The 23917-nt window shown below is 39.5% G+C and overlaps 1 protein-coding gene across 7 annotated transcripts in view; it reads left to right on the top strand.

Annotated features, from left to right (window-relative positions):
- The window catches only part of LOC308628803 (rab5 GDP/GTP exchange factor), a 119350-nt gene that overhangs the window by 958 nt on the left and 94475 nt on the right, over nt 1–23917 (top strand). The window contains exon 1 of one of the 7 annotated variants that reach the window (XM_081256109.1): nt 14597–14616. The exons of the other annotated variants lie outside the window; for them this stretch is intronic. The gene's annotated coding sequence lies outside the window, so the exon portion shown is untranslated. Of the gene's footprint in view, nt 1–14596; nt 14617–23917 lie in introns of those variants that run through there. 7 annotated transcript variants of the gene reach the window in all.

The raw sequence follows: 23917 nt of genomic DNA, 5'->3' as shown, positions 1-23917 counted from the left end.
TTGTTTTTTTTTTTGATCTGAAGAGTTTTGTTTGTTTGAGTTTAAAAAAATAGTTGTACCTGTTTTTTCAGTAAATCTAAAACTGCAAAACGACCCCCCCCCCAAAATCTATCAAGGTTACTAATTAAAATAGTTGTACCAAGAAAGCTTGCCGGAGTTGCAAGGAGATTTGATTTTACTTAATCCCTTTAATGATAAATAATGTTAATTTTAAGAGTTACTGGTTCTTAGGTGGAAGATTAAGGTGTTCAAGGATTTGAATTTTTATTGACCTTCCAAGCAATCATTTTCTTTTCTCTAGAAGTTAGCCACTTTAGGAGAGAGGGACAGCGAGGATCCTCGCCATGCAGTGTGGTGAGCAGCAGAGCACAGAGAGGGGACACCCCAGGTGTCTTGAGGGACTGCAGGGCATGGAGGGTGGAGGAAGGTACCAGAGAATATTTCTGGAAGTGCCTTGAAGAATGAGTTAACATTCCGCCTAACAAGGTGGGGTGAGAATTTTAGAGGTCGTGGGAATGTGGACGTGGGGCAACTAAAGGAGAAGAGGCCAGCAACTCCCAGGAGGTGATTTTTGAAAAGGGAAAAAACGCAGACAGAGGTGGGTGGCAGATAGGGGCAGAGATGCAGGAGATTCTTGGGCGTTTCTCTGATGGTGACAGAACCAGGGAAGGGTTTTAAGGAGGGTTATTTGCCTGGTTAACATGGAATTTTATGTTATTTGCCTGCTTAACACACGGGCTGCTATGCAGCTGATGAGGATTGTGCCCCGTATAGTGCTTGATTATGTGCTAGCTTGTATTTTAATCGTTTCTGCTTGTTAAATGTTTGAATTGAATTTTATATTCATTTACTAATTGTATGAGAGTGTGTGACCCTGCTTATTTGTAAACTTCTATAAGCAGAAATTCTGCTTTTATCTCTTTGCATCTCAATCCAAGTCAGGCATTCATGAGTGTTCCATGAGGACGATGAGAAATCATTGATTTCTGATGTTGATTTTCAGTGAAAAAAAGAGTTGACCGGTACTTATTTTAATATCTATGTATAGAAGAACTAAGGTCTTGTTTCATTTACTCTTCTCAATCTTTGGCTAGAGACATAGAATTTCTATGTTGACAATGTGAGTTTAATTTTTGGCACATGTGTTTATATTGGTTGCAAAGTAAACATCTCTAGAAGAGATGACCCATCCCTAAAATATAGGACATACCTGTGTAACATAACATACCTGTCTATTCTGTGAGTTAGAATAGAAATGCTATTAAGTGGCTTCTTAACCCAGCAATAAAGTTGTCACCCTAAAAAAAATGTTTCACAATAGAGGCCAAACATTTTGAAAGTCATATTAAATGTTCATTTCTGTCATAAAGCATTGTAGGAACATAATGTATGTTTTTTCACATGACTGAAAGGCCTTGAAATACTCTAGACTATTGTTTGTTGAATAAACACTTAGGAGAAACAACAATTGACTCATCTTTATCCCACATAATATTATGTGGCTCTTATTTTATCTGTTTGTTATTTGGATAAAGCTCCTAAAATGCTTTAAGAAAAGGCTATACTTTATGGTGCTGCTTTCAAGTTACCCTGGGAGATTCCTGTTGTTGATGAAGTTACTGTTGTTGGGGTAGGCAGTGTAATATTTATTGTGTAATAAAACAGTTTTTCAAGTCTCTGGTAGCATAGCTCACTTGTTTGTGGTCACTAGGAGGGTGAAGGACTATAATTATAATCAATTAATTAGATAAATTTGTAGTTAAAAGTTAGAAGTTATGATCAGAATGCTAAGTATGAGTTCATGATAGGGTAAAATTTTACCCACTAAGAGAATATTAAGCTTTTTGTTTTGCTCAGATGACAGCAATAAGATTACTGAAATCCCTGAAGCAGGAATGTAGCAAGAGCATTTGGGGCTTTAAATTCTGTGCTGTCTCCCAGTAAGGAATGGTTGGCAGCATCCCCTGTGCTAGGCACAGGGCAACTCAGAAGGAGCTGTACAGAAATTTTATAAATCATTTTTGAAGCTAGCCTATTCAGTTCTCATTCAGAATAAATACTCAAATGCAACTGCATTTGTGGTGATTTCGTCTGTATTTTAAAAATAAAAATGACTTGGGGGATTTTTACATGGGATATATTTACAGGTTTCTGTGTGCTCCACAGTTAAAAATACATAATGAAAGTGTTTTATTTTGGTAGTTCCTCTGTTGTTAGAATTTCCTAATTTTAAATATAATGTTTGCTACAACACTTTCTTTTTTTCTTTTGGAGCACAGGAAAGATAATGCCTCTAGAAATTGAACTCATAACATGTTTATTAATGGAAGAAAATATCTTCCTATTGTGCTATACTGTTTTTGAAGTGGAGCATACCATTTACTTATATCACCTCTTGTTCCAGAAAGGATTCATAATGACTTACAAAGATACAAACAACATGCTTTTGGTAACAGACAGAAATAAAGGGGTGATGGATTTAGGACTGTGGGAGAAAAATTAAGATGGAAACAGAAATGAGATCTGTACACAAAGTACTTGGACTGGAGTCTTAAGTATTTGTTAGAAGGCCACAAATTTGACTCTGCTTTTTAGTAGCCAGTTCAGAAAGAAATGTAATCAGTTACATGGTTCAGTGACCATAAGATAAAAGACCAGTTTCTCCTTTGGATTCCCAAAGATGCCTTGTATTGAGAAACTCCTCAACTACATCCTTAAGTATAAATACACCATGCATTTCAGAGGGCTGTGTTGTGTTTTACTTTGTTTTTTAGTAAAATTCCTCATTGTCTCATTGTGTAGGGTGATGACATAAGATCAAAACATAATTCAACAAAAACAGTTCTGGTGTTGGCAAAATAATGTGGACTAAGCACTTAGCTCTGTAGACTGATTTAATTTAAGGATCTGTTTTACATTATCTAGATAAGTAGATGGGGATTACACATTTTTCAAGTTACCTTTCATAAATGTTTTGTTTCTCAGTGGAGCTTTTGTTATTAATTTATCAGCAGTGGTGTTTGTGTTTGTGCTTCCCAACAAGTTCCTTAAGTACATATATTTTTTGTGTTGTTGGTTAATCACAGAGCTATATTTTTAGCAGGCATGCTTTATCATGGGGGGTATGAAAATGGAGGAGACTGACAAATATTTAAGTAAAAGTCACTTCACCTCCACACTCAGATGGGCTGAAGGAATATCAGTGAATACCAAGATTCATTTCTGGAAGGAGGTTCGGAGTGTTAGCTGCAGCACAGAGAGCATTGGCTTGAAAAGTCCAGGCATGTAATTAATTAATTAATTAATTAATGTTAATTATTTTATTTATTTATTTTTGGCTTTGTTGGGTCTTTGTAGCTGTGCGCGAGCTTTCTTTAGTTGCGGTGAGCGGGGGCTGCTCTTCATTGCGGTGGCTTCTCTTGTTGCGGATCATGGGCTCTAAGCGCGCAGGCTTCAGTTGTTGTGGCACATGGGCTCAGTAGTTGTGGCTCGCGGGCTCTAGAGCTCAGGCTCAGTAGCTGTGGCGCACGGGCTTAGTTGCTCTGCAGCATGTGAGATCTTCCCTGGCCAGAGCTCGAACCTGTGTCCCTTGCATTGGCAGGCGGATTCTTAACCACTGCGCCACCAGGGAAGCCCTGTAATTTATTTTTAAGAAGGGAACAGATCCGCTCATCTTAGATGTAGTGTCCAGTAAATTAATGTATCTGTATTTTGCTCAAGCTAAATAAAAAGTTGACCTTTTAAGTAATTAGTTAGAACTTATCAAGTGCTAGCATGGGCCAGGCATGTGCTAATAATAAGCTCTTTACATGCATTATCTCAATGTTGTCATCTTCGTTTATTCCCTTTCTTAAAAGAAAAATGTAAAGAAATGTGGTTCACAGCAGTAACTTGTTCCAGGTCATACAAGAGGTGATGGAGATTTGAGCTCAGGTAGTCTGACAGACTCAGTGGTCTGCACATATGACTTTATACTGCTTGAGGTGGACTAGACTGGGCCCACAGATGGGGCTAGACCATACAGTTAATAGAGGTAAACCCACTGGCCAGTATTAGAGCCCACCACTGCAGAAGGGCCTTGAACAGTTCTGAATCGTCCATCCAGAAGGTGAGCTGAGAGCTACAAGTTTAGGGCATTTGGCCCTAGTTTATAAAGCTGGGAAACATACATCTTCTAGGCATCTATCAGGGTTAGAAAAGTGGGAATATTATTTTATGTGTTTGTTTGCATCTGAAATGCATATTTTTTTCTTTCTATTTATTACAAATTTGTCTCATCAGATCAGGAAAACCACAATGATACAGTTATAAAGATAGTGTGCCATTCTGGAAAGAGAGGTCTATATTTATATTTTAGAGTAAAACTTTAGCTGGTGATCTCACTGCTGTGATTTGGGATGAATTTAGGTTATACTTCTGTAGTGACATCGCTGGGTGTATATGTTCTTAAATCTTATTCCATGTTTTATTAGGAATTGTATTGCATTAGAGTTGTACAGATAAGTAAACCATTATTTATTGTGAGTTTTCATATGAGACTATTCCAGGTTATTCCAGATTATTTTATTTTGAAGTATTGTAATATAGTTCCTACAGTATATTGTAAATTGTGACCTAGCCTACAAAACTAAAGAGTAGAGAACATCCTTATTCATCCTTAATTAGTAAACAGTGGGTGGAACTGTCCTTGCCTAAATACAGTTATGTAACATAGTGTTTCCTTAATTGCATTTCCACAGAGCTTTTGTCATTGTTAAATAGGTTCCTGAAAAATTAGGTAGGCTAGTGACCTGAGTTTTGAATAGGATATTATAAGAAGAATACAAATTAAAAATGTGAAAACAAACAAACAAAAAATAGGCTGATGAAACAGAATGTCTAAAATCCATTATAATTAGTTCTCAGGAAGTAATATGCTTAGCTTTTACTTAGCAAATTGGATTATGTATTTGTGTAAATTAATTAGCCTTTGCAGTTGGGGTTGTAGTGTGATAAGTGTGTAGATTTCATTTGTGGTCTCAAATGTTGTATAGTTATGAATGGACACATCTTAAATATCATTTATAAGGAATAATCAGATGGCAAAGTATTTTCATACAATATGCTAGCTGCTGATACCTTTACAATGCATCATGTGATGTTACCTGCCCCAGGAAATAGAGTGGCTGATGAGAGACAAAATTGAAATTAAGTCCTTTGAATATCAACTGTATGAAGTAGACACCACTTTCTCCCAAGAGCCTACTTTCATTTTATTTTATTTTTTATTGGCGTATTGTTGATTTACAGTGTTGTGTTAGTTTCAGGTGTATAGCAAAGTGAATCAGTTATACATATACATATAACCACTCTTTTTCAGATTCTTTTCCCATACAGCCCATGAGAGAGTATTGAGTAGAGTTCCCTGTGCTATACAGTAGGTCCTTATTAGTTATCTATTTTATGTATAGTAGTGTGTATATGTCAATCCCAATCCCCCAATTTATCCCTCCCCCCGGTAACCATGTGTTTGTTGTCTACATCTGTGACTCTATATCTGTTTTGTAAATAAGTTCTTTTCAAGAGCCTACTTTTATTCTTGCACATATTTGAGAACAAATTGCAGGCAGATTTTCTTGTTGTTGTTACCCATAAGAGGTTGTAGCCTATTTCCCTAAAGAAGAATTTTTGCCTTTTCAGTATGTTGGTCTAATAACTGACCCCCCCCATATAAATATATATATATAATCTCAACTTATTTCTTACAAAATAATGCTTGAGAAATAAGTTGAGGTTCTTTTGAAGTTTAAAGTTCTTAGATTCTGACAGAAAAACTGATCAGGAGGTTGGATTTTAGTCCAATCAATTCCAGCTCCAAACACCACCAATAATGGTTATAATGGTGAGTCTGCCATTTAGGTAAATGTAATACAGAGATTTCAATTTCAGTCTTCAGTGAACGCTTCAGCTGTATTTGGAGGAGAACAATCTGAGTACTGAAAAATACTTTAAAAATTTTTTTCTTTTTCTGAGGGTTTAATTTCAGGAAGTCTAGTTTTTATAGTTATGAATTTTAGTGCTTTACCAAACTACCCAGTCTAGTAAACACTACATCACCCCAGAATATCTTCTGATCTTTATTAATGTGTATTTTTTTTGTCTAAATCTGTCTACCTGTTATTTCTTGATTTTAAAGTTTTAATATTTTGTGTAAGCATTTCAGAACTCACCATAAGGTACAAATGGGAGTTTTATTGTATTGCAAAGAAGTCTGGTATTTAAGCTCTATGTTACTGTGTAGTTCTACCTACCCTTCTTTGAGCTGCCATAGATTTCCTAAACAGAATTGTTTCAGCCAGTGTATTCTTCTTAGCTCCCAGTGATGACTAATTTCTAACCAGTTGGCTGACATTAGAATTTTCTTGGTGGATTAACACTGTTATCCTTAAATCATTAGTAGTGCTTTCTGCCTTAAAGTCTACTTTGTGTGATACCAGTATAGCTCTACTTGCTTTCTCTTGATAAATGTTGCATGCTATGTATATCTTTTTCCATCCTTATACTTTCCAACTTTCTTTGTCCTTGAAAGCACCATGAAGTTAGATTTAGTTTTTTTTCTTTAGTCTGACGATTTTAGTCTTTAAATTAGAATCATTAGTCCATTTAATGTAATTGTCACTATATTTGGTATTATATCTACCATCTTTTTGACTCACCTGTTTTGTTCCTTTTTTAACCTCTTTTTGGATTATTTATTATTCAATTATAATTTAATTTTTCCTCTCTAGTAACTTCTTAGTTATACATTCTTTTATTATTCTTTTGTGGTTACACTAGAGATTATAGCATACACCCTTGACTTATTATAATCTAATACAAATTATAACTTTTTTTTTTTTGGCTGCACTGGGTCTTCGTTGCTGTGGGGGGACTTTATCTAGTTGCAGTGAGCAGGGGCTACTGTTCCCTGTGGTGCGTGGGATTCTCATTGCCGTGTCTTCTCTTTGTTGCGGAGCACAGGCTCTAGGCACGTGGGCTTCAGTAGTTGCAGCACGTGGGCTCAGTAGTTGTGGCTCACAGGCTCTAGAGTGCAGGTTCAGTAGCTGTGGCGCACCGGCTTAGTTGCTCTGTGGCATGTGGGATCTTCCCAGGCCAGGGCTCGAGCCCTTGTCCCCTGCATTGGCAGGCAGATTCTTAACCATTGTACCACCAGGGAAGCCCCAAATTATAACTTTTATCACTTCTCCAATAATGCTAGAACTTTATTTTTTTAATTTTATTTTTTGGCCACGCCAGGGGGCATGTGGGATCTTAGTTCCCCGGCCAGCGATCGAACCCAGGCCCCCTGCATTGGAAGCGCAGTCTTAACCACTGCCCTAGAACTTTAGATACTAACTCCATTTGTCTTTTTCCTGTATTTTTGTGTTACTCTGTTTTATCCATTTTAATTCGACATATATTTGAAGACCCATAAGAAATTATTGTTTTTTAAAATAATCAATATTCATGTATATTTCCTTACATATTTACTCTTTCCATTGCTCTTTATCCCTTCCTGTATTTTTGTTTCTGTTTGGGATAGGATAATTTTCCTTTCCATGTGAAGAGTTCCCTCTGGTATTTCTTCTAATGCAAGCCTGCCAATAATGAATTATTTCATTTTTTGTTTGTCTGAAAAATATCTGTATTTTGCCTTTTTTTTTTTTTTTTTTGTGGTATGCAGGCCTCTCACTGTTGTGGCCTGTCCCGTTGCGGAGCACAGGCTCCGGACGCGCAGGCTCAGCGGCCATGGCCCCCCGGCCCAGCCACTCCACGGCATGTGGGATCTTCCCGGACCGGGGCACTTACCGTGTCCCCTGCATCGGCAGGCGGACTCTCAACCACTGCGGCCACCAGGGGAGCCCATCCACTGGTTACTTTTAAGAGTTTCTTATTATTTCTTTTGAGAATTTAGCTGTTAGTTTTATTGTTGCTCTTAAGAAAGTAATGTATCTTTTTTCCACTGGTTACTTTTAAGAGTTTCTTTGTTTTTGATGATCAGCAGTTTAATTATGCTATGTCTTTGTGTGGTTTTCTTTGTCTTTATTCTGCTTGGGGTTCACAGAGTTTCTTAAATTTATGGGTTGTCTTCAACAATTTGGAAAACTTCATTCTTTCCTCTTAATATTACTTCTGACCTAATTAATTACTCTCTCCTGTCCTTTTGGGACTCCAGTTACGCACCTGGTAGACTTTTTCACAGTGTTCCTCATTCCCTTTTACATTCCCACCAGCCCTTGTATTTTCTGTTAGTTTTTATCTCTGCTTCAGTATGGATATATTTTATCGACTTGGGTTCTAGTTACCAATCCTCTCTTCTACTGTGTCTGACCTGCTCTTAAGTCTACCCTTTGAATTCTTTTAGTTAATATACTTTTCAGATCTAGAATTTCAGTTTGATTCTTATAGATTCCAATTCTCAGTTGCAGTTCTTCTTTTTATATGTTGCTTCCTCTTACTTCCCCTGTTTTTTTAAAATAGGAAATTTAAATAGCCATCATTATTTAAAAGTCTTTCTGTTAACTTCAGTGTCTGGATTATCTGAGCATCTGTTTCTATCTATTTTTTCCTTTTGGTTTTCAGTTATATGAATGCTGAGCGTTATGTATAAAATGAAGCTCCAGATGATGCTGTTCTTTTTCAGAGGAAATCCTCCCTCCCTTTTGCTAGCCAGGTAGAGTAGGGGCTCATCACCTAATCCTATTAGGGACTGAGTTGTTGGTTGAGGTTGTGTTGCCAGTTTGGTAAGGCAGTGTTTCCCTCTAGTTTGCCTTTAAATGCTAGCAAGTAGCCAGGCATCCAGGGCTTCCAACTGATAGTTTCTTGAATTCACAGGGGTCCCTCCTCCTTGTATCTTCTGTTCTGTAATCTTTGTTTCCTGAGAACAATGAGATTGTTGAAAATTCTACTCTTGATTTTCAGAGGCTTTTAGTTTTGTTTTGAAGCCTTCTTTGTGCAACTGCAGAATTTGGTAAATGTCTTCAGCGGAAAGCCAGACTTTTGTTAGGCCCAGTTCTTCAACTCTCCTCTTTCACTGGGATCTTGACTCCTTGAGTCTTGCTTTTCACCTCTTCCAAAAGCTCTCATGGTTCCTCTGCTGAAGGAAAGTCGGGATTCTCGGCTTTTTGCCCCAGAATCAGCAGATGCACTTGGGGGAAAAGTGGCTGCAGAATGTCATTTTGTTTCTCTACAGTTCCCCTCTTTTTCCAGAACCTAGACCCTTCTAGTCTTGGTTGCTTCAGCTGCTTTCTCATGCCTTTAAACATTGTTTTTTTGGTTTTTTGTTGTTGTTATTGTTGTTTGTTTTTTGCGGTACGCGGGCCTCTCCCGTTGCGGAGCACAGGCTCCAGACGCGCAGGCTCAGCAGCCATGGCTCACGGGCCCAGCCGCTCCGCGGCATGTGGGATCTTCCCGGACCGGGGCACGAACCCGTGTCCCCTGCATCGGCAGGCGGACTCTCAACCACTGCGCCACCAGGGAAGCCCCTCAACATTGGTTTTTAAAATGTATCTGGCTTTCCTAATTCTCAGCAGGAGTGTTGGTCTGCCTTAAGCGTCATATTCAGAAGAGTTTCCCGCTAGGAATGAAGTTATAAGAAGAAATTAATCTTTTAGTAATTGTGGTGCTTACTTTATAGCAGTGGTTCTCAAAGAGTAGCTCCTAGCTACATCACCTGGAAACCTGTTAGAAATGCAAATTCTCAGGCCTTACCTACCCCAGACCTCCTGAATCAGCAAGTCTGGGTTGGGGCCCCATACTGTGTGTTTTAACAAGTCTTCCAGGTGACACTTATGTATGCTAAAATTTGAGAACCACGGCTTTATAAGCTAGTCATTTTGCTGTTTAAGTTTCTCTTCCTACCTCCTACGCCCCAGAGAGTATATAAGGGTGTTAAAACCAAAACTTAGCTGAGTAAATTCGAAGAGCTAATTGGTTTTATCAAGTGATTCATGAATCAGGCAGCATCTCATCTGGCAAACAGAGATACTCTGAGGGGTTACACAACATGGAAGGCTTTTATAGGGAGGAGGGGGGGACAGGAAAGGAAGTCATCAGCGAGGAAAAAATGAAAGTTCATTGGAAGCAAGTAAAAGTTCAGGTGACGCCAGCTTCTCATTGGCTGAACTATGGCATTTTCTGTTGGCTAGGCTGGTTGCTGGGAAAGAAGGAAGTCTTTCTCTTGCTGACGTAGTAAAGTAGTGTACTTCCTGTTTGGGAGTGCAAGGTACATCTTTTCCTGTTGGAGTCAGTAACTGACCTCTTTCTCTTGGGGTAATTGATGGCTTCCTGTTTGGGGTAACTAACGATGAGCCTGATGAGTGTAGTGGTAGGGCGCGAGAGCTCCCTTTACAGGCCTTGCCGTCGCCAGTTCTAGTTGAGATTTTCTTTTTTAAATTTTCACAAGTGACAAAAGTGAAAGAAAACCGTCTCTGCAGGTACTTTGTCAGTCTTCTGAATAAATCATTTAATACATTTAGAAGATACCTATTGAGTACGCATTCTGTTCCTGGCACTGTCTTGTCTACGAACATGGAGTGGACAAGTAAGCAAGTAATTGTAATAAAACAGTATTATAATAGTTGTATTTATAAAATGCTATAGAAGCCAGAGAGATGGCATTATTCTGAGGGTGGGGAAGGGGCATTTGACGTTATTTGAATAGGTGGGATTTGAAGGCACACAAACAGAAGCGTATTCTAGGCTTGTTCATACATAAGATGACCATGTAATTTATTATCGAAAACAGGCCACTTTTGAGAACCAAAGGGATGCTTTTATACCAGGACAGCAGGCATACGCCAGGACTCTTCTCATTAACTGAGATATATGATCATCCTATTTGTAAAGAGCAAGTAATGCTGTGAATCCACAGCTCTGTCAACTGGTGGAAAACTCATTTCTTTAAATTATTTCTAGAATTTACCACAATTCTTATTGGATGGTTTACTAGTTTCCTAGGGCTGCTGTAACAAATTACCACAAACTAGAATCTTAAAACAACAGAAATTAATTTTTTTGGAGTTCTGGAGGCTAGAAGTCTGAAATCAAGGTGTCAGCAGGGCCATGCTCTCTGAAGGCTATAGGGAAGATGATTGCTGGCAGTCCTTGGAGTTCTTGGCTTGTAGCTTCATCCTTCTAATCTCTGCTTCTGTGACCACACGGCCTCTATGTGTGTCTCTGGGTCTCTCAGGGCCTTCTTATGAGGACACTAGTCATTCAATTTAGAGCCCACCCTAATCCAGTATGACTTCATTTTAACTAATTACATCTGCAAAGACCTTATTTCCACATCAGGTCACATTTACAATATTGGGGTCCAACCTATCTTTTGGGGGGACACAATTCAACCTACAACAGATGGGATGGTTTTAGTAGCTTTTGAAAGTTTCTGCAGATGGGATGGTTTTAGTAGCTTTTGAAAGTTTCTGCAGTTTAATTTAATTTTTTGTTATGCACAAGGCACTTCTCAAAAACTTAGAATATAATACAAATATTTATTTGATTGAGCCCTCTAACAAGTCTGAATAAATACATTTTTATCCAGGCAATTGCTTTTTGTATTTCTCTTATCTCATAGATATGTGTATGTCTAGCCCAGCCACAGCAACTGGCTAAGGTTGAAATGGCTGCAGCAAAGCTAAAACTAAGCTGTAAGTTTGCAGAAACAAAACCAAAAACCGTTGATCATTGAAACCACCTTATATATTGCAGTTTGCTGTTACTTTAAGTTAAGAGACATAATTTTTGGTCAGTTACTTATTGAATAAATAGACCAGTTGAGGAATTGGCTGCTTCTATGGAAGAGAGAGGGTAGAGCATGGTAGAAGTAGACTCGAGCAGCCAGGTTGTTTTGCATGTAATTTTGAGTTATTTGCCTGGGGAATGGCATGCTCCAATTGGAGTCATAATTTCACTTTGCTGAAGAGGGTGTGACATAATACAATAGAAAATTGTTGTCTAGAATTCATTCCTTAAGAATGCTGCTCTGCTGGCTCTGCTCATTCCAGCAGCATAAACTCTACATTATATTACATGGGTTTGATTATCATTTGGAATTATTTGGGCAGGCTAGTGTTTGGATACTTTGTATTGTTATATATATATATATATATATATATACACATACATATATATATATATATATATTTTTTTTTTTTTTTTGCGGTACACGGGCCTCTCACTGTTGTGGCCTCTCCCATTGCGGAGCACAGGCTCCGGATGCGCAGCCTCAGCGGCCATGGCTCACGGGCCTAGCCGCTCCGTGTCATGTGGGATGTTCCCGGACCGGGGCACGAACCCGCTTCCCCTGCATCGGCAGGCGGACCCTCAACCACTGCACCACTAGGGAAGCCCTGTATTGTTATATTTAACATTGGAACTCTGCCACTGATTATCTGTGTGACATTCACATTCATTTTGGAGGCAATGTATTTAACGCTATGAAAGTCAGTGAAACCTGGATACAGTCTTTGATTAAAACTATAGTATCTTAACATACACAGCCAAAGGCTAAAAGATAACATAAAAAGAGCAACTATAAAAAGAAAAAAGATGTCACAGAAAAGTGAGCAAAGAACAGGAACAGTTTAATTCTTCAAAGAAAATATGCTAATGGCCAATAAATATCTATAAAGATGGTTAATTTAAGGACATGGGTATTAAAACAAGAAATGCTTCTTTTTTTGCCTTTCAGATTGGCAAAAATTAAAGACTAATAATGCAGTTTTTATGAGTTTGTGGGAAAGTGGATCACTGTAGGTGGGAATGTAAATAGGTATAACCTTTTTGTGAGGCCAATTTGGTGATATAAATCCGAGTTCACAAGGCACAAACCCTCTGACATTCTATGTCTGTTCCTAGGAAGCTATTTCCGTTTTGTGAATGGTCTGCTCATATCCTTATACTGCATACCAGAGTTTTACAAATCTTATTAGTGTAATTTCTAAATATGGTAAAACACTCTCGTCCTGTTTACTTAAAATATTCTGCCTAGTCTCTTATTTGCCTTTCTATTTTGGTTCTAAGTGGGGCCTTTTAAAAACTAGGTAGAAGTTTCAATGTACTTATTCAAATCAGTTTCCTTTCTGATTTCTCCTGCAGCCTGTGAGCTTAGATAGCCCTCACCTCTTTAGAAGTTTCATAAATACTTAATTTTAGTCCTTTCTATTTTTTCATTAGTCTTTTAAAAACTTTAACTCTTTAAGATTCCTGTTTAAGATTCCTGTAATTAATTTGGGGGGTACCAGATTGCTGACCAGTTATCCCTGCATTGTTTATTGAAAATTCTTCCTTTCTCCTCCTTCCTCTAATAATAAATTATTTTATGTATTAGCAATTCATTTTGGGGTTAATCCATTCTGAAGTGATTTGCCAGTTCTTTTGCTAAGTTCACACAATTTTAACTAGTTTGCAGAAAATTAAAGTTCAGTAAATTAATTTAGAGTTTTTTTTTTTTTTTTTTTTTTTGCGGGCCTCTCACCGTTGTGGCCTCTCCCATTGTGGAGCACAGGCTCTGGATGCGCAGGCCCAGCGGCCATGACTCATGGGCCCAGCCACTCCACGACACGCGGGATCCCCCCCGGACCGGGGCACGAACCCGTGTCCCCTGCATCAGCAGGCGGACTCTCAACCACTGCGCCACCAGGGAAGCCCAATTTAGAGTATTTTTTAAAATTCTTGCCCGTTTACTATTGCTGATAAAATATGGAATAATTTTGTCAAGTTCCAAAAAATTCTTTTGGAATTTTTTTGTCATTTATAGTAAACTTAAAAATTTTGAAACATTTGCCATTTATAAAATATTTAACTTTCTCATACTGTGTCCTGGTATGTGTTGCCAACTATTTAAGCCGTCTTTATATCTCAGTATTTTTATGTAGGTGACATAATTTTCTTATTAAAATAGTAACTAGATGTTTTTACATTTCGATACTATTGGGAATGAGATCTCTATATTTCCTAACTTCTTATTGTCAGGCTATTATAAGAATTTCATAGATTTCATGTACACATATTTAGCTTGTTTCATATAAACAAATTCTTTTATGAAATTCAGTAATTTTAAAATTAATTAATTCCTCGGTGTTCATAGTGCTTTAATTTCTTCTTTCAGGCCTTCTAGATATATAGTCACATCTTCCATACTTGACAGTAAGCTCTATGAGGACTGAGACTTTATTATTACTTAAATTTGTATCCTAAGTGCCTGTCATGTAGTGTAAATCAGTATATAAATATTTGTTGAATAAATGAATGAGATCATGATGAGTAGAGAAAGCTCTATGAGAATATAGTGACTGCCTCTGGGTGATGTTTTCTTTATTTTCTACTTATGTCTCAGGTTTTTTAGAGTAACCATCTTTTACTTCTATAACTGGGAAAAAAAACAAATTTAAGGGAAAAAGCTTAACTGTAAATTCTATTTGTTAACTGAGGTTCAAGGATAGTTTATCATTTTAGTAGAGTTGATTGGATGTTTTCTGTAAATCCCAGGTACGTTGCCCAGAGGAATGATCTATGAGGACATGACATCAAACCTAAGACTAGGAAGCAGGACTCTTACAAGGAAGATAGTGGGAAGCTACTCAAATCTACAAAGTATTTTTTGTTTTTTGTTTTATGAAATGAACGTGGTTTGCATGCAGAGCCTTAAGGAAGAACATACACAACTCTGTGGGCTTTGTGCTCCTCTGGCCCTTTTTAGGGTACCTAGCCCTGAGGCAGAATCCACAGGAATCTCAGCTATCTCAGCAGTAGAGATCATTTTTATTCTGTCCTCCCTAATGTGAGTGGGCCAACTGAATTATGCAATCTTTGTGCCCAGGTTGCTCAGTAAAAGACTACTTACTGGAGTGCAGAGCTCAAATAGGAGCTGGGTGTGGCCCCTCTGACGTCCCCGCTGGGTGCAGTAGTGATGGTAGTTGCCTCTGGATTGTGGCTAGGGATAGGTCTTTCTGCCTGGGAAAGACAGAATTGAGTCTCAGAATTGATTCCCCCATGTTTCTCCCTAACTGAGGGTATGGTGTCTATATACTCTGATGTCTAATCTGGATGTGCTGACTGTACCTGCTTTGCCTCACCAAATCAGCTTCATCATCACTGCATAGCCTTTCAAATCAGGGCGTGTACTTTTATTTTGGTTGCTCACTTGCTCACTTTGTTTTCCATATTTAGGAACAGAAATGATCTGAGTGGTATGTACAACTGTCTGATACACGTTAATTCAATCATAGGTGTTTTTATTTAATAAATTTTAAGTGGAATTTTTTAAAAACACTTTTAATTTGAAATTACAGATTAACAGGAACTTGCAAAGATAATACAGAAAGGTCTTGTGTACACTTCACCTAGTTTGCCCAATGGCTATGTCTTACGTTAACTATAGTATAATGTCAAAACCAGTAAGTTGACATCTCTACAATGTGTATGATAGTTCTGTGCCATTTTATCACATATGTAGATTCCTGTAACCACCAACATAGTCAAGATACAGAACTATTGCCACTAAGATCTCCCTTATACCACCCCTTTATGATCACGTCCTGTCGGCAGACCCCAAGACTGCCCCCAGGTCTGGTAATTCACTAGAAGGGCTCGCAGAACTCATGTACTCCTGGCTGTGTTTTATTACAGTGAAAGGATATTAAACAGGATCAGTGAAGGAAAATAGTGCATTGAGCAGAATTTGGAGGGTACCAAGCATGAGTTTCCAAGAGTCTTCTCCCAGTGGAGTTGACAGGGTGCATTTAATCCCTCAGCAACAAACTCTGGCAACATGTGTGAAGTGTTTTCTGTTGGGGAAGTTCACTTAAGCCTAAGATTCCAGGGTTTTTATTGGAGGCTGGTCACATAGGCACAAGCACCCTCATGATTGACCCCCCCCCCCACAGAAGGAAAACAGTATTCACCATACATCACACAGTCTGCACAAACTGTCTAGACAAGTTGGTACAGTGTGGATTAAGACTCCAAGCATACAAAACACCCTTATCAGTTAGTACATAAAGATACTCCTAAGACCTCAGTTCCCAGGAGCTGGCCAGGAGTCAGCCACAGAAGCAGGCCCTTCGGAAAACGAGAATGTGCACAATTTGAGCAACTCAGGCCTGCTTGGTTAACTCTTCCTGGATATGGAGAAACAATTCTGGGCCCACAGTGGAGGTGAGGGTTGGGCAGGTTGGGGGTAGGTACTGCTTTAGATAGAGTGGTCAGGGAAGGCTTTTCTGAAAGTATGACATGAAAGCTGAGACCTAAATGAGGAGAGGGAAATCAGCATATAAACAGCAAGGGTCACAGCATTTAGGCATTAGAACACTTGTGCAAAGGCCCCCAAAAGAGAGAAATTGAAAGGAGGCCTATATTAGTTTTCTGTTGTTGCCATAGCAAGTTACCACAAACTTATCAGCTTAAAACAACACCCAAAGTATTGTAAGTATTGTTAAGTCAGCACTCCTGGCCAGCTCAGCCAGCTACTCTGTTAAGGTTCTCAAGAGGTCCAAATTAAGATGTCATCCAGTCTGGGCTCTTATCTGGAGGCTATGGGGAGAATCTGCTTCCAGACATACTTAAATGTTGGCAGAATTGAGTTTAATGAAGTTATGCAACTGAGGTCTTCATTTCTTTGCTGGCTGTCAGCCAGGGGTCATTCTCAGCTTCTAGAAGCCACCCACATTTCTCCACCTTCAAAGCCAACAGTGGTTCTTTGAATCTCTTTGACTTCCCATTCTGCCCTCCTCTTCTGCTTTATATTTTAAAAACAATTTTATTGAGGTATAATTCACATACCATAGAATTCACCCATTTAAAGGGCACAATTCAGGACTTCCCTGGTGGCTCAGTGGTCAAGAATCCACCTGCCAGTGCAGGGGACACGGGTTTGAGCCCTGGTCCTGGAAGATCTCACATGCCACCGAGCAACTAAGCCTGTGCGCCACAACTACTGAGCCTGTGTGCCACAACTACTGAAGCCCGCACACCTAGAGCCTGTGCTCCTCAACAAGAGAAGTCACTGCAATGAGAAGCCGGCACACCGCAACAAAGAGTAGCCCCCACTCACCTCAATTAGAGAAAGCCCGTGCTCAGCAACAAAGACCCAATGCAGCCAAAAATAAGTAAATGAATAAATTTATTTTTAAAAAAGGGCACAATTCAAAAGCAACCATCACCACAGCCAACTTTAGAACATTTTCATCATCTCAGAAAGGAACTCCATGCCCTTTAGATATCTTCTTATTTTGTTCTCTCCCTCTCAGTCCCAAGCAACCACTACTCTACTCCCTGTCTCTCTAGATTTCCCTGTTCTGGACCTTCATGTGAATGGGATCATATAATGTGTTGTCTTTTTATGACTGGCTTCTTTCACTTAGCATAATGTTTTCAAGGTTAGTAGTGTTGCAGCATGTGTCAGTTCTTAATTCCTCTTTATGACTGAATAATCCTTCATTGTATGAATATACTACCTTTTGTCTGTTCACCAGTTGGTGGACATTTGGGTTGTTTTCCATCTTTAGGCTGTAATGGATATTGGTGATATAAACATTCATATACAAGTTTTTATGTGGACATATGTTTTCATTTCTCTTGGAAATATACCTTGGAGTATATACTTTGGAGCAGAATGGCTGGGTAACTCTAATTAAAATCATTTGAGGGGGGCTTCCCTGGTGGCATAGTGGTTAAGAATCCACCTGCCAATACAGGGGACACAGGTTCGAGCCCTGGTCTGGGAAGATCCCACATGCCACAGAGCAGCTACGCCCGTGCACCAGAACTACTGAGCCTGTGCTCTAGAGCCTGCGAGCCGCAACTACTGAGCCCATGTGCCACAACTACAGAAGCCCACGTGCCTAGAGCCTGTGCTCCGCCACAAGAGAAGCCACCACAATGAGAAGCCTGTGCACTGCAGGGAAGAGTAGCCCCCGCTCGCTGCAACTAGAGAAAGCCCATGCACAGCAACGAAGACCCAATGCAGCCAAAAATATTAAAAAAAAAATCATTTGCGGAACCATCAGATGGTTTCCAAAAGCATCTGCACCATTTTACATTCCCATCAGCAATGTATGAGTGTTTCAATTTCTCCACATCTTTGTCAACACTTGTTATTATCTGACTTTTTTTTTTGGCTGTGTTGGGTCTTCGTTGCTGCATGTGGGCTTTCTCTAGTCGCGAGCGGGGGCTACACTTTGAGGCAGTGCACGGGCTTCTCACTGTGGTGGCTTGTCTTGTTGCAGAGCACGGGCTCTAGGCGCGCAGGCTTCAGTAGTTGTGGCGCGTGGGCTCAGTAGTTGTGGCTCGTGGGCTCTAGAGCGCAAGCTCAGTAGTTGTGGCACACAGGCTTAGTTGCTCCGTGGCATGTGGGATCTTCCCGGACCAGGGCTCGAACCCATGTCTCCTGCATTGGCAGGCGGATTCTTTACCACTGTGCCACCAGGGAAGTCCTATCTGACTTTTTAGTACTAGCCGTCCAACTGAATGTGAAGTGGTATATCATTGTGGTTTTGATTTTTATTTCCCTAATGACTAATGATGTCAAAAGTCATTTAACATGCTTATTGACCATTGGCATATCTTCCTTGGAGAAGTGTCTATTCAGATCTTTTACCCATTTTAGAAATTGAATTGTTTATCTTTAAAAATACTGAGTTATAACAGTTCATTACACACTCTGTATACAAGTTCTTTATTAGATACATGATTTGCAAATATTTTCTCCTGTTCTGTGGGTTGTCTTTTCACTTTCTTGATGGGATCCTTGGAAGCACAAAAGTTTTTAATTCTGATGAAGTACAATTTATCTGTCTTTTCTTTTGTTGTTTATGCTTTTGGTGTCATATCTAAGATTCCTTAACCAAATCCAAGATCATGAAATTTTACCTGTGTTTTTGGCCAAGAGTTTTTATAGTTTTAGCTTTTACATTTAGGTCTTTAATCCATTTTTAGTTAACTTTTATACATGGTGTGAGACAAGGGTCTGACCTTATTCTTCTGCATGTGGTGATCCCATTGTCCCAGCACAATTTGTTGAAAAGACTCTTCCGTTTGATAGTTGTGACCATAGATGTGTGGGTTTATTTCTGGACTCACAGTTCTATTCCATTGCTCCACATGTCTGTCCTTGTGCCAGTTCCACACTGTTTTGATTATCATAGGTTTGCAGTAAGTTTTGAAATTGGTAACTATAAGTGCTCCTACATTCTTTTTCAAGATTGTTTTGACTATTCTGGGCTCCTGTCCTCTTCTGCATTTAGGGTTCATGTGCTTATATTGGCCCCACCTGGAAAATCAGGATAATCTCTCTATTTTAAGGTCAACTGATTAGTAATCTTGTCTGGAAAGTCTTTTTTTGGCCATGTGAGATAACATAATCACAGGTGTAAAACAGAGTGAAGGTCATGGAGGCACAAAGCCTATGAGGCTTAGATTTGTGAAAAGGTAGGAGCAGAAGTTGGATAGAGGGGTATGAATGGAAGTTTCAGAAATATTAATTTGTCCAAAGTCACATTTCAGAGCTGGGATTTGAATGCAGATTTGACCGAACTCCATGTTCTCATGTGCACATCAAATTGGTCTTCATAGACACATAGCTATTATTTTTAAGTTTTCATCTTAACCTGTTGAGTTCTTAGTATATGCCAAGTAGTCCTCACAGCAATTCTGTTTTTCTAACTCTCACATAGTACCTGGGCAAGTCTCTGAGTGCAGGTAATAGGCTCTACTGGAGCTGGCATAAGAAAAAAACAGTCAGGGATCAAGGGGTGTGTTTCAAAATCTGAGGGTAGGCAAGCAGCTAAACCTTAGCAAAGGATTGGAACTGAGAAATGGAAACCCCTCAGGACCTAGAGAGTATTTTTCTTCTGCCACTTTTCTCCGCTTCTTGTTGTATACCAGTCTGTTGTATCTGCAGACTGGTTACTCAGACCACTTGTTGGAAGGTGGTCATGCCGCAACTTCTCCATCATTCAAGAAAACAGCCCAGACTTAGTCCCATTTCCAAAACTTCATTTTGGGTCAAGTGTCCACCTCTGGATCAATCAGCTATGGCCCTGCAGTGGTGGGGGAGGGGGGACTGCACCATATACAAACACGGCAGCTGACCTTTGTAGATTTGGGGAACAGTTCTCTGAGGAAAGGGAAGTTGCTGACACATGTGTTAGGTAGACTCCCTAAAATGTGTTCATTTTAGTAACAGACCTGTGCTATAGTCTTTGTAGTATAAAAAATTTTAAACTTACTGAATTGGTATAAGGAAAAAACAGATATTTCTTTTTGCCTACTCCTCTTGGAATTGAAGAAAGGGACCACAGTATATTGATGGTGAGATTAGCTCAGACTCTCAAAATAGTTTGATGGCACTCAGGACTTAGTACAAGTTTAGGCTCTTGTGATGTCCCTGCCACTTACTACCTTTTTGATTGAACAAATCATAATTTCTCAGCCTCAGTGTCTTTATCTGTATTGTAATAGGAGAAAGTAGATGGCCTTTAAAGTTTCTTGACTTATTCTAGACTCTGGCTATATTTTGTTATTCTTCCTTTCTACCTCAGCCTCATTTACTAAATGATAAGTGCGTTAGATCTAAATCCTGTCCTTGGAGGGCTTTAATCTCATAGAGGCAATGAAGAGTATTTGTAAACTCATGGCAGGTCTCCCTGCCATGTCTCATTAGTTAACTCTTACAGACCCTACTGCCAGAGTGTGTTGCCATCCCTCCCCTTTCCATTCCCACTGTATTACCTCTATTATTATAACCTCTTACTGTATTTGTCTCTTGATCACTATCCCTGTCTCCTGTTCTGCACTTTTCCCCAATCCAAACTAGAAATTGCCTCTCAAATTAAAAAAAAAAAAATCATACAGTAAAGTTGGATTTTGGGGGAGTATACAGTTCTGTGAATTAAAAAACATGTATAGATTTATGTAAACACCTCCATATTCAGAATACAGAACAGTTCTGTCACCTCTAAAAAAGTTCCTTGTGCTATTCCTTTATAGACACCCTCCCTCCAACCCTAATTCCTAACAAACCCTGATTATACAGTATGTAAAGTTTTTTCAAAAATATTTATTTTATTTACTTTATTTATTTATTTATTTTGGCTGCACCGGGTCTTATTTGCAGTATGTGGGATCTTCGTTGCAGCGTGCGGGATCTTTAGTTGCGGCACGCGGGCTTCTTAGTTGCAGCATGCATGCGGGATCTAGTTCCCTGACCAGGGATTGAACCCGAGCCCCCTGCATTGGGAGTGTGGAGTATTACCCACTGGACCACCAGGGAAGTCCCTACAGTATGTAAACTGTTAAAACGGGCTTCATTCACTCATCATAAAGCCTTTGAGATTTCATCCAAGTTGTTGGGTATGTTTTTTTGTTGTTGTAGTTGTCTTTGCTGAGTAGCATTCCATTGCATGGATGTACCACACAGTTTGTTTATTCACTCATCTATTGAAGGATATTTTGGTTGTTTCCATTTTTTAATGATCATAAATAATGTTATTAGAAACATTTTTGTATAGATTTTTGAGTGAACATCAGTTTTATTTCTCTGGAGGAAATAACTGGGAATAGGATTGCTGGGTTGTATGGTAAGTGTATTTAACTTTTTATGAAACTACCAAATTGTTTTCCATGGTGGTTGTACTATTTGCATCCCACTAGGAGGGTTCTAGTTGCTCTGCATCCTTGCTACCACTTGGTATTGTTCTTAATTTTAGCCATTCTAATAGGTGTGGAGTGAAATCTCATGGTGGTTTTAATTTACATTTCTCTAACGGATGATGATGTTGAACAACTTTTCATGTGCTTATTTGCCATGTTGTCAAGAACTGTGACTGACATGGGTTTTTACCCTCTTAAACGTAACAAGTTAGCCTGCCAGTTTCATGGATGCTGGCAGAAGTCACGAGACTCTGGAGTCAGAGACAAAGGACTTTATTATTCATAGGCCATCAATAAAACAAGCTTCATCTCACATGGGCTACCCTTGCCCCCAAGTCCCATGGGGCTGGTGTCACAGCTGAGGAACCTAAGCCTAAGGAACCCAAATCCTTTATAATGGGCAGCTAACAAACCCACCTGACTTTTGACCTGGAGGGAAACATTATATCTATTTTACTTGACAGTAAACAAACTTGCCCTTTCTCTGGAGGGAGACAGTGATCTTTTCCTCCTGAGAATGTTAGATATGCAAACATCCTTGAAGAGGTAGTCTGTTACGAAGGCCTCTTGTACAGAAATGTTAGACACCCGTGGAGAATTGTCTCCCAATGTGTGTATCTTCTTTGCATAAGTCTGTTCAAGTCTTTTGCCCATTTTTTTAATTGGGTGGTTTTTCTTTCTGTTGAGTTTTGAGAATTCTTTATATATTCTGGATGCAAGACCTTTGTCAGATATATGATTTGCGAGTATTTTCTCCCAGTCTGTAGTTTGTCTTTTCATTTTCCACGCAGTGTCATTGGAGAAGCAAAAGTTTTTAGTTTTGCTGCCAAGTTTGGGCCGCAGGTTCCAACCCTACTTCTGTGAGCTGTGGTTCCCACGTTGGTTCATTTTTCAGAGGCTTCGCAGTACTATTTTGATCTGTTTCCTGCATGTGTCAGTCTGAAACCTGTGCAGTGGTCTCTATTAGTGTGAATTTTAGTCTCTGATCCTGAATAGCATCAGACCCATGCACACATTTTCAGCTGGCTTTCTTGAGTTCTCCTGATTGATTCCTCCTGTATTTTTAAAGTTCTCTCGGGGCTCATCTTCTCTCCTCTGGGTGGAAAGCTGTGGAATTAGTTACCCCGCTCTGTCTTGTACTCCCATCACTGTCTAGGAGACTAGAGGGTGGGAAAAATGGATGGTTACCCTTCCTCCGAGTTTAGCTCCTGCAGTCTCTCATTCCAGCCGCTTCTGTGGACACCATGTGATTGCTCATGGCTCAAGAGAAGGAGGAAAAAAAAAGACAAGAAAATGGAGGGATTTTCTTATTTCCTCTCAGTGTTAGGAGTTCCCTTTCGCATTCTTTGAGCCAGAGCTAGAGGAGCTCTCTCTGTGCCCTGGTGTCCACTTCTGGGTTGGCTTGGTGATACTGGAGGGGAAAAAAGGGTAAACTCACCGAGGATTCAGTGATACACTGAATTCTGGTCTTCTTCCTTAATTCTTCTCCTCCCTTTTGCCTTTGAAAATCCTCAAAAATAGTGCTTAGCGCATGCCATCTAGGTTTTATAGCTGGACTACACCTGTGAAGTCTCTCTTCCCCACACCCTGCGGCTGCTCATGTCTGTCCTCATTTTTTTTTCTTATATTTATTTTTATCCTTGATTTCCTTCTCGGGGTCACCCATCTGCCTGCATACCTTAATGTTCAGCCGAAGATTGTTGTTTGTTCGAAGACTGAATTTGTGCACAAACATCTCTAGCCAGTAAGGCTTCCAATGTCTGGCCAACAGAGACTGTGCATACACACAGGAGATGTGAGAGAGCCAGTCGGTGGCTTGAAGTTTGAATGCATTCCTTGGTTCACACTTTGATCCATCAGCAGAGAGGAAGTTTTGTCTATCTTTATAGTTGATTTTGGTGGAGAGGATTTATTGTCCTCCTCACTTCATCATACTGGAAGACAGAACTCCACCTCTCAAGTTTTATGTCTTAAAATAGACACCTATCCTGATTTCCCCTTTTCACTGAAGCAACAATGCTGTAACCCAGGCTCTTGCGTGCAGTTTTAAAAAGCCATCATAATTGAACTTCACACGTAACTGCTTCTGTTTACCTCCTACTTATACCACATCATTCATATTCTGCATTTGCTGTCCTGTCTCTGAGTGCTTTGCAAAAGATGTTCTTCCTGTCCAGAATGTCTTCCCTCTTTTGTGTCATCGCTCCAAGACCCTCTAAGCCTCAACTCAAGGCTCTTGAAGGTC

This window comes from Mesoplodon bidens (assembly GCF_964165515.1).
Source record: "Mesoplodon bidens genome assembly, chromosome: 15".
Lineage (NCBI taxonomy): Eukaryota > Metazoa > Chordata > Mammalia > Artiodactyla > Ziphiidae > Mesoplodon > Mesoplodon bidens.
The sequence above is the reverse complement of the archived record's forward strand: the minus strand, read 5'-3'. Positions and strand labels throughout refer to the sequence as shown.